Source organism: Dendropsophus ebraccatus, chromosome 6, assembly GCF_027789765.1.
Source record: "Dendropsophus ebraccatus isolate aDenEbr1 chromosome 6, aDenEbr1.pat, whole genome shotgun sequence".
NCBI lineage: Eukaryota > Metazoa > Chordata > Amphibia > Anura > Hylidae > Dendropsophus > Dendropsophus ebraccatus.
Genome location: NC_091459.1, coordinates 57,672,786 through 57,689,447, shown reverse-complemented (window position 1 = coordinate 57,689,447; position 16,662 = coordinate 57,672,786). Strand labels below are relative to the sequence as shown.

The 16,662-nt window shown below is 43.2% G+C and overlaps 1 protein-coding gene across 2 annotated transcripts in view; it reads left to right on the top strand.

The window, feature by feature from the left end:
* Positions 1-13,854: 13,854 nt before the first annotated feature.
* Positions 13,855-16,662, top strand: part of NMBR (neuromedin B receptor) — a 67,006-nt gene continuing 64,198 nt past the window's right edge. Inside the window, exon 1 of one of the 2 annotated variants that reach the window (XM_069973754.1) lies at positions 13,855-13,913. The gene's annotated coding sequence lies outside the window, so the exon portion shown is untranslated. The remainder of the gene's footprint in view (positions 13,914-16,662) is intronic. The other variant, XM_069973752.1, reaches the window with a different exon arrangement.

The following is a 16,662-nucleotide window of genomic DNA, read 5'->3' as shown; positions in this document are numbered from 1 at the left end:
AACCCTTGCTGAATATAGTAAATAATAAAGTATATACTTTACCTCTCCTTGCTCCCCAATGTCCTTCTAGTACTGCCCACTCCCTGCAGCTGTCTCTGAAGTGACAGGGATAGTGCTTTTTCACTGCACAGACGGTTTCAGACATGCTAGTGATGGCTGCAGTGAGCGGGGAGAGGTAAGTATAAATGTATTATTTTACTTTACACATTCTTCAGTCGTTGGCCGTGCATTGGCATTACAAGTAGTGTTTGCACGGTTGGCGGTTATTGATGGTTTGGATCAGATGCTGCAAGACAGCGGCCGTACTGTGACACAGCCGTGTCGCACAGTGGCTGATGTCTTTGAAGTTCACCCTTGCCGGTACTTCTTTTGAATTGGAATACGGGCACATTCGGGTGTGCCCGCACTCCAATTAACCATAGCAGACAATATAAAGTACGGCCGAGGCCTTACTTTACATTGTCGGCACAGTAAATTTTGTGCAGCTGCTATTCAGTTTTCTGAATAGTGTTTATGCACAGTGTGTATGCACTCTGGACGGGATTCTATTGGAAACAATTTGAATTCGCCCTTTCAATAAATAGCGGCCGGTGTTGCAATTTGGCTGATTTACTGAAGGAATCAGAGGCCAGTGACTCTGAACTCTTATTAACAATTGAATAGACTGACTTTGCCACTACCTGGCCTGATATGCCTTTATAATTGGGTTTACCATTTATCCTGTAATCTTTTGTAAACAGGTTAGAATTCAAAAAGTTTATAGTTACAATGAAATTATCTCTTCTCTGTTCAATTGTACGCTACACGGAAATACTATAATATGATTACTATAGGATATTGCACTAATGAACTTGCCATAAAAATAAATTAATTCACAGTATCTGACACTTATCATAATAAAATAGAACATGTACGCTAGGGGAAGGCAAACATGCTGCTTTTTTCTATGGCTTATAAAAATGCCATATATCATGGGACCAAGTCACCTTTAATGAATAAATTGAGTACAACAGGCCCTTTATTTATAATAGTCAATTTGTTTTCTAATATGTCTATTAAATAGAATTCTCTGAAGACAACCTCTATGCAGGAAACAAAGTTAAGCAGCCAAGATATCCACAGTAGAAAATGAAAAATTTAAGAGGAAAAAGGAGACAAACAACTAATAAAGAAAGATGAGAGGAAAATATTAGCTGGTGTGAACTGTGTGTTTTTTTTTTAGTAATCGACTCGACAAGAATGTAGTTTCAAAGAACAGGTCCCTTCTGGCTCCCCATTGTTTCCCAGCAGAATTCATTACAAGAGTGCTGAAAAACACTTAACGTGATCAGGTTCTAAAATACAGTATGATGAGGCGTCCTGATCTGCTTATGAAGCCATCATTACAAGTCTCTGATAGCAAAAGTTTGAGTGCCTAATAAGCTTTCACTTAGCATATGGAAATAGAGGACTTCATTTGAAATGCCAAATGAATACAATCTGGATACAATCATTTGAAGTTACAAAAAAAAAGTTAACATTGTTTATGAAACAACAAATTTACAAATTTAGTCGTGAAAAAGCTGGGGCACCATGTAAATGTTAATAAATGTAGATAAAAGCACAGTGCTATGCTATGCAAATCTTAGAGACGCATGTTTTATTCAATTTAGAACATAGAACAAATATCAGTACTTTAAAGTGAGACATTTACTTTGATGGCAGCATGACATCATGCTACACCCATCACAACAGCATGGTTTCTCAAAAGAAGAAACCTGGGCTGAACTGGCCTGCCTGCAGTCCAGAACTTTCACCAATGAAAGATGTGGTACATTATGAAATGGAAAATCTGGCAAAAAAAAAGAATCATGTTTGAGCATGTAGAACGTGATAAAGAAAAGCAAACTTTTCAAAATGTCGGTTCAGCAGGTTTGTTGAACTTTGAGTCAAAGGTTTGGGTTCGGCTTGGACAAACCCATATTTTTCTTACTCCTCTAAAATTATATAATTTATATTATTTTAGGGGACTAAGCAGTTGCATACTTGAAAAGTTTTCTGTATGCTAGCTTTCTACCCCTCCTCTTTATGTATATTTACTTATTAGAGCATGTTTGTGTTCCAATGTTGCTGTTGGAAATGTAAAACAGCAACATTGGAATGAAAACATGCTGTCATAAGTAAATATACAAAAACAAGCTGGTGGGGTAGAAAGCAATCAGCATACAGGGATCACGTCTATTGCTTTCTACACCAACAGCTTGTATTGTGTATATTTACTTGCAAGTATCAGGGACGATCAGTCAGGTAGAGGACAGGACAAGACAGTGAGCCCTGAAATGGACCCCACCACTGTCCCTACCTACTTGCCTCAAGACAGTCCTAAACAACTGTGGGCAACCACGGTGACGGTCCCTTTACTACTAAAGTAAATACACACAACGGAGACAAACACAATAAGCCAAAGGGAACAAAGTGAACAGATCCGGTCGATAACGGCGGACAGCAAAGATACAAAATTGGATAACAGACGGATGTTCAGAGTCAAACAAAAAAGGTCAGGACGACAGAAGGAATTAAGCAGAGGTCAAGGATAGTTAGGAACAGTATGAAAACGTTTATCCTAGACAAACTAATAGCCAGCGACTTGCTGCTGACTACAAAGAGGTGAAGGAGTCTGGTCCAGATCCCTACTGAACCTGCGCTCAGATAGCAAACACCCTAACTGGCAAAGGCACCTGCCAGTCAAGGGAACACAAGACTGCTCTGCTGCAGGAATCAGCTACAACAGGCTACGAGGATGGACAGGCGCTGCCTATACTAGGACCTGCAGTGGAGGAGGTTTCCCCAGTGGTCATCTGCTTGTCCCGGCTACACTTCCGACTTGTTAGTTGACTACTGCTGCCTGTCTGCTTTTTAGTTGTGGCGGGCCTGCTGGCGGACCCATTCCCGGTTGACGAATCCGTTGAATAAGCCAAATCCTGCCGTGGATCCCAAGTAACATCCGATGTAGCATCATCCTGTTCCAGAATAATGCTATCATCCTCATCAGGCTCCTGCCCAGCCCTCTCTCGTCTACTGCCTACTGCTCTCCTGCCAGGCCTAACATGGGCCTGCTCTGATATCGCCTCCGACACAGCTATGCCCTGCACTTGATTGTCCCCTGTCTCTTCCCCCACATGCTCATCATCATCAAAGAGCAGTTCGCCTCTCATAGACGCCAACAGTTGCCTTCCAGGCGGCGGGTCAAAATTAGCGGGATGTTGCTGAGGATGTCAGATGGAGGACGTGGGGGAATTGCTGCGCGCCCGTGTCAAGTCAGGGTCGTGTCCGAGGTACCCACAGATACCTGGCTGGCTGTCTCACTACTCATCCTTGTGGACATCGAAGTGTGAGCCAGCCACTCCAGGACTGTGGAATTAGACGTGTGGACACGACCCTGGTGTGACAAAGAAAGCTCAGGCCTGCCACTGGACCCTCTTCCTGCGCTACTTCCTCTTCTGCTCCTTGAGCCAGACTCTCTGCCCTGCACTCTGCCTGAAACACTTTGTGAGGTTTCCTGCTGCCGCTGTGCCATGACTTTATATTCAAATTCTGATTGCTACACTTGGTAGATGAGAACAGTATTTTCTGTAATATATTGGACTTGCGTATATATATATATATATATATATATATATATGACTTGTAATATATAGGACAAGTATAGAAATTGTCTATATATATATAGCACTTTTTTAAGACTTTTATTATATACACCTGCACCAGGTATTTTTGTCTCTCAGGATAAGACGGATTAGATATACACACTATCAGAAGAGTCCAAGTATAAACATTGTCCATATATATAGCACTTTTTAAAAGATATTCTGCTATACACCTGCACCAGGTATTTTTGTCTCTCAGGATAAGACGGATGTAATATACACACTATCAGAAGTATAGGACTTGTATATCTGTACAGCACGTTTTTGTTCCGGGCACCCTTTGCTGTCCTATGCCTAATCTATCTATCTATCGCCCTCTCTATATTTCTCTTTCAATCACTAGATGTTTCTCCTCTCCGCTTTCCTAATCTTTCCTTTCCTACAATATCTTCTCAGTAGTCTGTAGTACACAACAGCAGCAGCAGCTTTTTGTCAATGACAAGCTCTATGCACCGCTAACAGTATGCTTCCTCTCTCTCTCTACACACTGCGTGGTGCGGTCATGTGACCTCTCCTCTTAACCTCTTAAGGACCCATGACGTACCGGTACGTCATGGATCACTGTCACTTAAGGACCCATGACGTACCGGTAAGCGGGTCCTTTAAGAGGGCGCCGCGGACCGGCCGCATACGATCGGGAGAGATGGCCTGCAGAAATACACTGCAGGCCATCTCTCCCTGTCGGCATGGGGGGTTGTTAACCCCCCCCATGCCGACGATCGCCGCTATTGGCTTATCAGTTCCGATCAGCCAATAGCGGCAATCAGAACCTTTTTCGGGCCATCGATAACCCGATGACCCGGAAAAAAATGGCGGTTGGTGCTGTCCGAGGCCGAGGCCGATGCCAGCCGGCCATTCACGGCGATCAAAGTCCCCAAAAGTTATAAATACCTGCTCTGGACCCCTCAGCTAGGTAGCTGAGGGGTCCAGAGCAGGTATTTGTACATTACTCATCTGTCCCGGGGTCCTGATCGGCGTCTTCCGGGTTCGCGGCGTCCTCGTCTTCTCGTCGGGTCTTCGGCTTCTTCCGTGCGGTCCCCTTCGGCTTTTTTTGGCTCCAGCGTCGTCTTTTTTGGGATTTTGCGCTCTGCTGTGCTCTAGCGGCTGATAAGTGTAATACACTTATCAGCAGCTATAGGGATGTTCAGTATGTAATAAAGTTTTTTTTTCCAAATTTTTTTTTTCTATTTTCCGCACCCTATCGCCGCTGAGTGTTGATCAGCATCGCACAAAAGTGCGCTGCTAATCAGCAACTCATCCTTTTTGGCGTAGGGTGTTTTTTTTCTATATCCTACTGCCACGGTCTGCTGATAAGTGCCGTACATAAGTGCGGCATTTATCAGCAACACCATTTTTGGCGTAGGTGTTTTTTTTTTATACTTACTGTAAAAAAACACGTAAAAAACACTACATTACACCACACTACACTACATTGAATAAAGTTTGACACTACACCACTACATACCCCATATACCAATCCCTATATAAAAGTGGCCCCCGGCGTGTTTTCGGTATCGGACGCATACGCTATTATTGCCTCCGACACCGAAACAGCCAGTGAGGATGAATGGGGGGATCCTTCATTCCTCCATTCATTCTCATCCTCCAGTGACATGTCTGGGGGTAGCGTAGCGTACGCTGCCTCCCAGACACGTCTTTTCCGCCAGTACCGTCCCAATAAGAGATGACGGTATGGCGTGAAATTCTACAAACTCTGTGAGAGTACCTCATGGTACACTTACAGATTTAGGGTACGTGCACACTGCGCAATGGCGAAGGATAACCATTTGTGCATTCCGCAGCTGGCACCCGCCGGTGGACTGATGCAGGCGCGTGTCTCCACCCGTGACATAGATTCCATTCTATGCACGGGCGGATTCCATTGTCCGTCCAAAGAATGAATACGTTGGATGGAGAGCGGAATCCGCCCGTGCATAGAATGGAGTCTATGACACGGGCGGAGACGCGTGCCGCATCAGTCCGCCGGTGGGTGCCAGCTGCGGAATGCACAAAGGGTTATCCTTCGCCATTCCGCAGTGTGCACGTACACTTAGAGTGTATGAAGGAAGGGACACCAAATCTAGCCCCCAGATCCCCCCCCCCCCATCCTCGGAATTAGTGGGAAGATCGTTCGGGAACTGATGTTCCCACTGCTAAATAAATGTTACCACCTGTACGGGGATAACTTTTATACCAGCACCCCCTCTTCCGGTCCCTCGCTGCCTGAGCTACTGTAGCTTACGGCACGATCCAAAAATATCAGAAGCCGTAATAGAGCCCTAATATTTAGCAGCCATGGAGCGGACCCAGCACTTCTGGATATGAAGGACCCCGTATCGCCCCCGGGCAACATTTTCCAGGTGACGTCCCCCACACTGGAAAACAGGAGACCCCAGAAGAAGCGCAGAGTGTGGTGTAACAGGGGGATCAGGAAAGACACCATTTTCCAGTGTGACACCTGTCCTGATCACCCTGGCCTCTGCATACAGGATCGCTTACATACATGGCCTCCATCCTCCCTTCCAGCCTCTAAATGGCGCACTGTCCCTTTGGAGGCTTGCCCTGTGCCCATATGGCACATTATGTCCACATGTGGGGTATTTTCATACTCAGGGGAAATTACCCTACACGATTTGCGTTTATTTTCTTTTTTAACCCCTTGTGGAAATGAAAAAAAATCAAGGCTAGACCAACATTTAGTGCAATCTTTTTAAAATTTTTACTCTAAATCATTGATCTTGTCATGATTTTTTCGTTTTCACAAGGGGCTAAAAGATAAGAAAACACAAAATGTGTAGAGCAATTTCCCCTGAGTACGGAAATACCCCACATGTGGACATAAGGCGCCATGCGGGTGCAGGGTAAGCCTCCAAAGGGAAGGAGCGCCATTCGGTTTTTTGAGGCTGGATTTGGCTGGAATGGATTTCGAGGGGCCATGTTGCATTTAAAAAGCCCCTGTGTTGCCAAGACAGTTAAAACCCCCCACAAGTGACCCCATTATGGAAACTACACCCCTCAAGGAATGTAACAAGGGGTGTAGTGAGCATATGGACCCCACTGGTGACGGGCACAAATGTGGAACAATGTGGCGTGAAAATGAAATATTACATTTTTTACACTATAATGTTGGTCTAGCCTTGAAATTATCATTTTTACAAGGGGTTAAAAGAGAAAAAAACACAAAATGTTTAGAGCAATTTCCCCCGAGTCCGTAAATACCCTACATGTGGACATAAAGCGCCATGTGGGCGCAGGGCGAGCCTCCAAAGGGAAGGAGCGCCTTTTGGATTTTGGAGGTTGGATTTGGCTAGAATGGATGATGAACGCCACATCGCATTTACAGAGCCCTTGTGCTGCCAAGACAGTGAAAAGCCCCCACAAGTGACCCCATTCTGGAAACTACACCCCTCAAGGAATCTAACAAGGGGTGCAATGAGGATATGGACCCCTTGATGACGGGCACATTTGTGCCGTGAAAGTGAAAAAATGAAATTTTTCACTTTCACGTCACATTGTTCCACATTTGTGCCCGTCACCAGTGGGGTCCATATGCTCACTGCACCCCTTGTTAGATTCCTTGAGGGGTGTAGTTTCCAGAATGGGGTCCCTTGTGGGGGGTTTCAAGTGTTTTGGCAGCACGAGGGCTCTGTAAATGCGACATGGCCCTTGAAATCCATTCCAGTGAAATCCAGCTTCCAAAAGCCAATTGGCGCTCCTTCCCTTTGGAGGCTTGTTTTGCGCCCGCTTGGCACTTTATGTCCACATGTGGGTTATTTCCGTACACGGGAGAAACTGCGCTACAAGTTTTGTGTTTTTTTTTTTCCTTTTATCCCTTTGTGAAAATGAAAAATTTAAGGGTAGAACAACGTTTTAGTGTAAAAAATACTTTTGTCTTTTTTTACGCCATATTGTTCTGAAAATCTGTGAAGCACCTGTGGGGTCCAGATGCTCACTGCACCCCTTGTTACATTCCTTGAGGGGTGTAGTTTTCTAAATGGTGTCCCTTTAGGGGTGTTTTTAGGTTTTGGCACCCCAGAGCCTCTGCCAACCTGAAGTGGTACAGTCATAAATGACTAAATATAACGGAGGCGTTGAAATGCACTAGGCGCTCCTTTATATCTGAGGCTTGTGGTTGCATCAAATAGTGCAATAGGGCCACATATGGGGTATTTCTATAAACTGCAGAAACGGGGCAATAAATATTGGGGTGCCCTTCTCTGGTAATAGGTTCATAATTATGAAAAATATTGGATTACAATAAAATCTCTGCACAGAAAATTAAAATTTTCAAATTTCTTACACACTTTCTTACAAATTTCTGTGACTCCCCTAAAGGGTTAAAAAACTTTCTGGATGTGCTTTTGCAGAGTTTTGGGGGTGCAGTTTCTGAAATGGGGTGCTTTGTGGGGCTTTCTAACATACAGTCCCCTCAAATACACTTTATACCTGAACAGGTCCCTAAAAATATCTGATTTTGAAATTTTACTAAAAATTTGCTGCTAATGTTTTACGCTTTCTATTGTCTAAAAAAATAAAAGATAGTTTAATAAATGCCGCCAACATAAAGTAGACATGTTGCTTATGCTATTTAATATATAAATTATGTGGTATAACCATTTTCTGTATAAGCAGAAAAGTTTTAATGTTGGAAAAATGCATTTTTTTCACAATTTTTCACGCTATTTTGTTTTTTTTCATAAAGATTCGTTATAAGTATCGACTCCAATTTACTAGAAATGTGAAGTACCATATGTCACGAGAAAACATTTTCAGAATCAGCCGGATAGGTAAAAGCATCCTGAAATTATTAATGAATAAAGTGACACAGGTCATATTCATAAAATTTGTTCCGGTCCTTAAGGCCATTTCAGGGGTTAAAGCAATACCGACGTCACACAGGGTGTGGGCTAGTTTAAGATCCCTGCTGATTGGATGTGTTCCAGGCATCATGGAAAAGCTTTCCAGAATGGCGGCTGCTATTTTAGAAAGCAAGAAAAAAAAATTGGAGCGGATTTCCAAAAATCCGAATCCGATCGGAATCTGATTTTTGGAAAAATCCGAACCGGATCCCATACTGGCCGAACCGGTTCGCTCATTTCTAATGAATATCATCTTTACTGGATGATCTTCACTAACACCGACCGTTCTGTGACCCCGCCGGGTCACAGAACAGCCAGTGTCAAACGTAGTGTGAACCCAGCCTAAAGCTGTTTCAGTGGGTACAAATTCAGATGCTATACACCATGGTTCTGCAGTACAAACAGTAATTGACAGTAATGTACAATAAGGAACATTCTTGGAATTTTATAGAATCTTTCATTCTGTAAGTGGAAGAAAAGCTGGAGAATTTGCTGTCCATACGGCAGTGAGGACAAGATTTTCATTCTTGAGTTTCAAGAAAATAGCTGAAAACATATAATAAAAATGTACAAAAAAAATTACAGAAACCATTGTATAATGAAATATGAAAATAATTTTTTTATAGTGAGGTAATCAAAAGATACAAGTTAAAGTACAAATGTTCTAAATAAAACATGTTTAAAGAATATTCCTTGTAAGAAGTGGAAACCGTTGTCATGCAAATATGCCTCAGAATTAAAAATAAGATTTAATTTATTTATCTTGCTCTCATTCCTCAGAGAACATTAAGGGGATGTTCTCTAAACCGCTGGGAATCTTGCATTAAAATACAGCAACCATTTATAGAAAACGAACCACAGAGAATAGAGAACAACTTACTTTAGTACTATATGCTTTATTCTCTAGATAGAAAAGAACAATTCAGTCTTCTGTAGTTGATACATTAACATCAGAACCAAATTGGAATCCAAAAATCAGGGTTCTGGGCAGCAAACAGAAACTATGAAAAGACCAGTGATGCAATAGTTTTCTGACATTTTATAAATTTTTTAATTTTTCTTTGCAAATTTCTTTTTGGGCTGTATTTTAACCTAAAAATGGCTGCTTGAAAAGGATGTGTGTATCTTTCTTTTTTTTAAATCTGAAATTACTTGGCAACATACAGATGTATTTTGGCACTTATAGGATATACAATGGGGCCCTCAAACATGGGTGCTAGAGGTCCCAAGATCTCCCTTAATTGCATCTGTTGACAAAGATACAGTAAACTAGAAGGACAGAGCGAGAGTTATCTGTTCCACCCTTCACTGCAGGTTATGAGTCCCTGGGACACGTTCCCCTTACTGGCAGGTATGACGCCATTGTGCCTGTCTGAAGATTCCATCCCTGCGGCTCATAGGCTGCAGGTCTTAACAGAGAGGGCCGCCACTTGTAACTGGGAGTATTTAAATTTTTCAACTTTTTTTTTTCTGTGTGCACAAAAGAAGTCTCCTGCACTTAGGTATACAGCAACTACACTTATGGCTGTAGAAGTAAACTCTGTGGGAAGAAAGAGCCCTTATTTCAATAGGAAAATATAACTGGTTTGCGGGGTGTTCATTAACTATGCTTAAACACTGTCTTTGGGGACGGACGTCTTTTTAAGGCCAAATTACGGCTGTTATTTTAAAATCATGACCGTGATTGTGCAAATTATAGTGGTCATTATAAAACAATGGCTGTTAAGTAGCCTAAATATTTCAGTTGTCCTTAACCCGTTGCCGCAAAATGACGTTCCCGGAACGTCATTCTCTCCCTACCCCCTCCCCTACCCCCCCGCTGTCCCTAACAATAATCAGGCAGCGGGAGGAGGCTGTGTCACACATAGCCACAGGCTGGGTTCACACGCTGTAACTGTGCGGCTGTATTTTTTATGCGGCTGTAAATGTGCGGGTGAAACTCCGGCCGTGGGAAAAAATAGACATGCGGCTCAAAACATACGGTCATTTACTTGGAAATCTGGTTCAACTAAAAATAAATAAAATGTTAAGAAAGTGATGCAAACACCTCTGGATGCATCTGGGAAAGCAGGGAAACAGTTTACATGAATCGCTATTACCGGGGTTTGCGATCCTCTGCACTATAGCCGATGTCTCTCATGGTTAATATATTGAATTAATAAAACACATTTTCTGTCTAATAAAGTCCCTTTTATTGTTCAATAATTAAATGTAAACGATTCCATCATTTTGCAATTAAATATACTGTTAAAATAAATATATATATAAATAAATGTATATTTATATATATATTTATTTTTTGACAGTATATTTAATTGCACAATGATGGATTCGTTAGAATTAAATTATTGAACAAAGAAACTGTATTTATTTCAACGAAAATGTGTTTTATTAATTAAATATTAATTAGTACAGGAAGCTCTATAAGCCGTTAATCCATATGCCGGCAATAGAGCATTCTGTACTATCGTGTCGTTTGGTTTTTAACCCGGCTGGTTATAAAAATAGGGGGGACCCTATGCGGGTTTTTTTTTTAATAAATAAATAATAAAAAAAAAACGCATAGGGTCCCCCCTATTTTTATAACCAGCCGGGTTAAAAACCAAACGACAGCAGCCTGGTAACACCAGGGTGGGAAGAGCCATTGGTTTAGGCCCTCCCCAGCCTAAATCTTACCAGCCTGCTGCCGCCCTGTCCAGGAGCGCCAATATTGACGCTCCGGGACCACTGGCACCCGGCTCTTCCCAGTACCCCTGGTGGCATTGGGTACTGGGGTAATAATGGGGGGTTAGTGTTAGCCATTTTATACCGGCTAACACTAGGCCCCAACTTAGTAATGGATTCCGTCTATTAGACGGCTTCCACTACTAAGTCTATAAAGTAAAGAAATAAAGACAAGACACAAGTTTAAAATATTTTTTTATTCAAATAAAACCCCCCCCACACCCCTCATTGACCATTTTATTCAAAAAATTCAAAGAACAACCGCTGGTCATCGACGTAGTCCATGGAATCCGACGTAATCCCCAGGATACCGATATCTGAAAAACAAAAAGGGAGAAACACACAAAAAACACACAAACAGGAGCACAACACCCATCATTGTGAGTGGTGTTGTGCACCTTACAGTATGCAGCATCTTTACAGATCGCTGCTTACAGTCTGACCCCCAAGGGGTTAAGGGAGGATGTATTGCATCCCCCTTAACCCCCTGGGGGCCAGACTGATGTCAGACTGCACCCATCCCAGCAAGGAAGGGGTTAACTGACCCCCCCTTCCTTGCTGGGAGGGGTGCAGTGCCTGGGAGGGGGTGGGGAGAGCTCTATACTCACCATCCGATGTCCCGATGTTGTCTCTTCGCTGGTCCGCAGCACAATGAAGTCACTGTGCTGCGGACCGGCTCATTATATGTGCGCTCAGCCGAACAGCCAATCAGCTGAGCGCACATATAATTCTAAATGTTTCTTCTAATAATGCTATTGTCATAACATAATTAGAAGAAACATTTGATGTTTTAATTAAAGTAAAGTGATGATTAGTACAGAATGCTCTATTGCCGGGAATATGAATTAACGGCTTATAGAGCTTCCTGTACTAATTAATATTTAATGAATAAAACACATTTTCGTGGAAATTAATTCTAACGAATCCATCATTGTGCAATTCAATATACTGTCAAAAAATAAATATATAGATAAATATACATTTATTTATATATCTATTTTTTTAACAGTATATTTAATTGCAAAATGATGGATTCGTTAGAAATAAATTATTGACCAACGAAAGTGTCTTGATTACAAAGAAAATGTGTTTTAGTAATTTAATATATTAACTATTAGAGGCATCGGCATTCGGCATCATTGCCGGCTATTTTTGAAGTACTCCGTACGGACCGCCTGTCAATCCTCGGCCGCATGTTCAGCCGCAAACAATGGTCTTGTTCATTTTTTACGGGTCCGTTTACGATAGGGCCGTAGATTCAGACATAGTGTGCACTGTGCAGCCGCATATCCTATACTTCCAAGCATACACACGAACCACCAAAAATACCGCCGCACAATTACAGCCGCAAATACAGCCGCACTGTTACAACGTGTGAACCGAGCCACAAGCTGTAAAATAGCCTAAAAAATATTGGGAACATTTTGTGTTATACAAGTAAAGGTGCCTGAAATCATTCTTGAAAATACTTGAAAAGTCTGGACTGCATTTACTTGCACAGCCAGATGGCTAGAGGGTTGCTTTAAGGGTGAAGAGCTTAAGGGCATATTACATGGTTTGTTCAGAGGAGCAAACGAGCGCTCTCAGCGCTCGTTTGCTCCTCGTTCCCCGCTCGCTGCCGCCGCTATTCAACGCGGCGGCAGCGAGCGGGTGAGTGCCGGAGGGGCGGCGGGGAGCTGCGGGGGTGCTGCCCGGGTTATCGCTAGATCGTCCGGGCAGCCCATAGGATATAGAAGCGTCTGCTGCCGACGCTCCTATTCAACGGAGCGACGGCAGCAGATCGCTGCTATATCAGTCGCTTGTTTTCAACATGTTGAAAAAAAAGCGACTGCAATGATCAGCCGACATGAACGATGTCGGCTGATCGTTGCACTCTATTCCACGGGACGATTATTGTCTGTAGCAGCCGATATCGGCCGAATACGGACGATAATCGTTCCGTGGAATAGGGCCTTTAGAAGGGGAAGCAGTGCAGCAGCAAATGGATTTTAGGCCCTATCTTAACGTGAAAATATTCTAAATGTTTACACAGGCAGATTTATCTGACAGATTTTGGAAGCCAAAGCCAGGAATGGATTTGAAAAAAGGAGAAAGCTCAGTCTTTCCTTTATGACCCATTCCCTGTTTATGGTCTGTTCCTGGCTTTGGCTTAAAAAAATCTGTCAGATAAATCTGCCTGTGCAAAAGCACCATAACAATATTTCATTACGTTATGAGATACCCTTTGCATATTTTATTTTGTCATCTATATAATAAAAATGAAAGTCTGTCTGTCTGTCCCAAATAGACTTCCAAACGCCTGAACCGTTTGACCCCAAATTTGGCACACAGATACATTGGGTGCCCGGGAAGGTTATTGCAAAGGTCCCGTCCCCGCCAGATTTACAGGAGGGGAGGGGGAGGGGAAAGAGCGCCCCATAGAGATGAATGGGAAAATCTCCTCACTGCAAACACAGGTGATATAATTAGCTGCATGTCTCCAGCAGTAAACGGCAGTTGGGAGCCTTAGCAACCAATAGGATTACTACTTTCATTTTCACAGGGAGCAATGGTTGCTAGGGCAGCTGCCTCACAACATCCACAGAAATAACTGGTAGACCCCCTACTCCATCTATACAGTACATGTATATACAGGGCACTACAGGTATACAAAACTGTGACTGGGTAACACTGCCACACCAGACCTGACCAATACCGCCATACTGTGACTAGATAACACTATCATACCAGACCTGACCAATATCGCCATACTGTGACTGGGTAACACCGCCACACCAGACCTGACCAATACCGCCATACTGTGACTGGATAACACCATCATATCAGACCTGACCAATACCGCCATACTGTGACTGGATAACACCTCTATACCGGACCTGACCAATACCACCATACCGTGACTGGATAACACCGCCACACCAGACCTGACCAATACTACCATACTGTGACTGTGTAACACTGTCATAACACACCTGACCAATACCACCATACTATGACTGGATAACACTACCATACCAGACCTGACCAATACTGCCATACTGTGACTGGATAACACTGCCATACCACATCTGACCAATACCGCCATACTGTGACTGGATAACACCACTATACCAAACCTGACCAATACCGCCACACTGTGACTGGAGAACACCGCCACACCAGACCTGACCAATACCGCCATATTGTGACTGGATAACACCGCCATACCAGACATGACCAATACCGACACAGTGTGACTGAATAACACTGCCATACCAGACCTGACCAATACCGCCATACTGTGACTGGATAACACTGCCATACCAGACCTGACCAATACCGCCATACTATGACTGGATAACACTGCCATACCAGACCTGACCAATACTGCCATACTGTGACTGGATAACACTGCCATACCACACCTGACCAATACCGCCATACTGTGACTGGATAACACCGCCATACCAGACATGACCAATACCGACAAACTGTGACTGAATAACACTGCCATACCACACCTGACCAATACCGCCATACTGTGACTGGATAACACTGCCATACCAGACCTGACCAATACCGCCATACTATGACTGGATAACACTGCCATACCAGACCTGACCAATACTGCCATACTGTGACTGTATAACACTGCCATACCACACCTGACCAATACCGCCATACTGTGACTGGATAACACCACTATATCAGACCTGACCAATACCGCCACACTGTGACTGGAGAACACCGCCACACCAGACCTGACCAATACCGCCATACTGTGACTGGATAACACCGCCATATCAGACATGACCAATACCGACACACTGTGACTGAATAACACTGCCATACCAGACCTGACCAATACCGCCATACTGTGACTGGATAACACCGCTATACCAGACCTGACCAATACCGCCATACCCCCCTCGAAAAGACACCTGATTTTCTGCCAAGTCTGAACGGGAGGGTACTGCCCCTCTGCAAGGTGCTACCCTACGCACCAGACCATGGGTGCCTAATGGTAAATACGACTGCAGGTATACAGGACACTACAGGTATACAGGACCCCAAAACTATACACTACAGGTGCACGGGACCTCCACCAACTATATACTACAGGTATACAGGACCCCAAACTTTACACTACAGGTATACAGGACCCCAAAACTATACACTACAGGTATACAGGACCTCCACCAACTATATAATTCAGGTATACAGGACCTCCACCAACTATATACTACAGGTATAGAGGACCCCTAACTATACACTACAGGTATACAGGACCCCAAAACTATACACTACAGGTATACAGGAACTCCACCAACTATATACTACAGGTATATAGGACCCCAAACTATACACTACAGGTATACAGGACCTCAAAACTATACACTGCAGGTATACAGGACCCCAAAACTATACACTACAGGTATACAGGAACTCCATCAACTATATACTACAGGTATATAGGACCCCAAACTATACACTACAGGTATACAGGACCTCAAAACTATAGACTACAGGTATACAGGACCTACACCAACTATATACTACAGGTATATAGGACCCCAAACTATACACTACAGGTATACAGGACCTCAAAACTATACACTAAAGGTATACAGGACCAACACCAACTCTATACTACTGGTATACAGCACCTTCACCAACTCTATACTACAGGTATACAGGACCCCAAAGCTATATACTACAGGTATACAGGAACTCCACCAACTATATACTACAGGTATATAGGACCCCAAACTATACACTACAGGTATACAGGACCTCCACCAACTCTATACTACAGTTATACAGGACCCTAAAACTATGCACTACAGGTATACAGGACCCCCGAACTATATACTACAGGTATACAAGACCTCCACCAATTAGACACTACAGGTATCCAGGACCCTCAAAATGTAAACTACAGGTATAAGACCTCCACCAACTATACATTACAGGTATACAGCACCAACTATATACTACAGGTATACAGGACCCCCGAATTATACAGTACAGGTATACAGGACCTTCACCAACTGTACACTGCAGGTATACAGGACCTCCCTCAACTATACACTACAGGTATACAGCCCCCCCATCTACACACTACAGGTATACAGAACCCCTCCAACTATGCACTACAGGTATACACTAATTCCACTGATTAACTCAAATGAAACAATACTTTTAGCTTGGCCTCCTGGGCACCTTAGAACAAATCTAATAAACACATTGACACTTTATACCCGGGCAGCGCTGGGTACATTTTCTAGTGATCATTATTTGCGTCTCTCATTATGAAAAGACGGACACTTTTTGCCATATAATCCCATAGTGGCCCAAGCCATGGTGTAAAAGAACACAATCTGTTAAATTGGGGCTCAGTCTATTGCATGGCT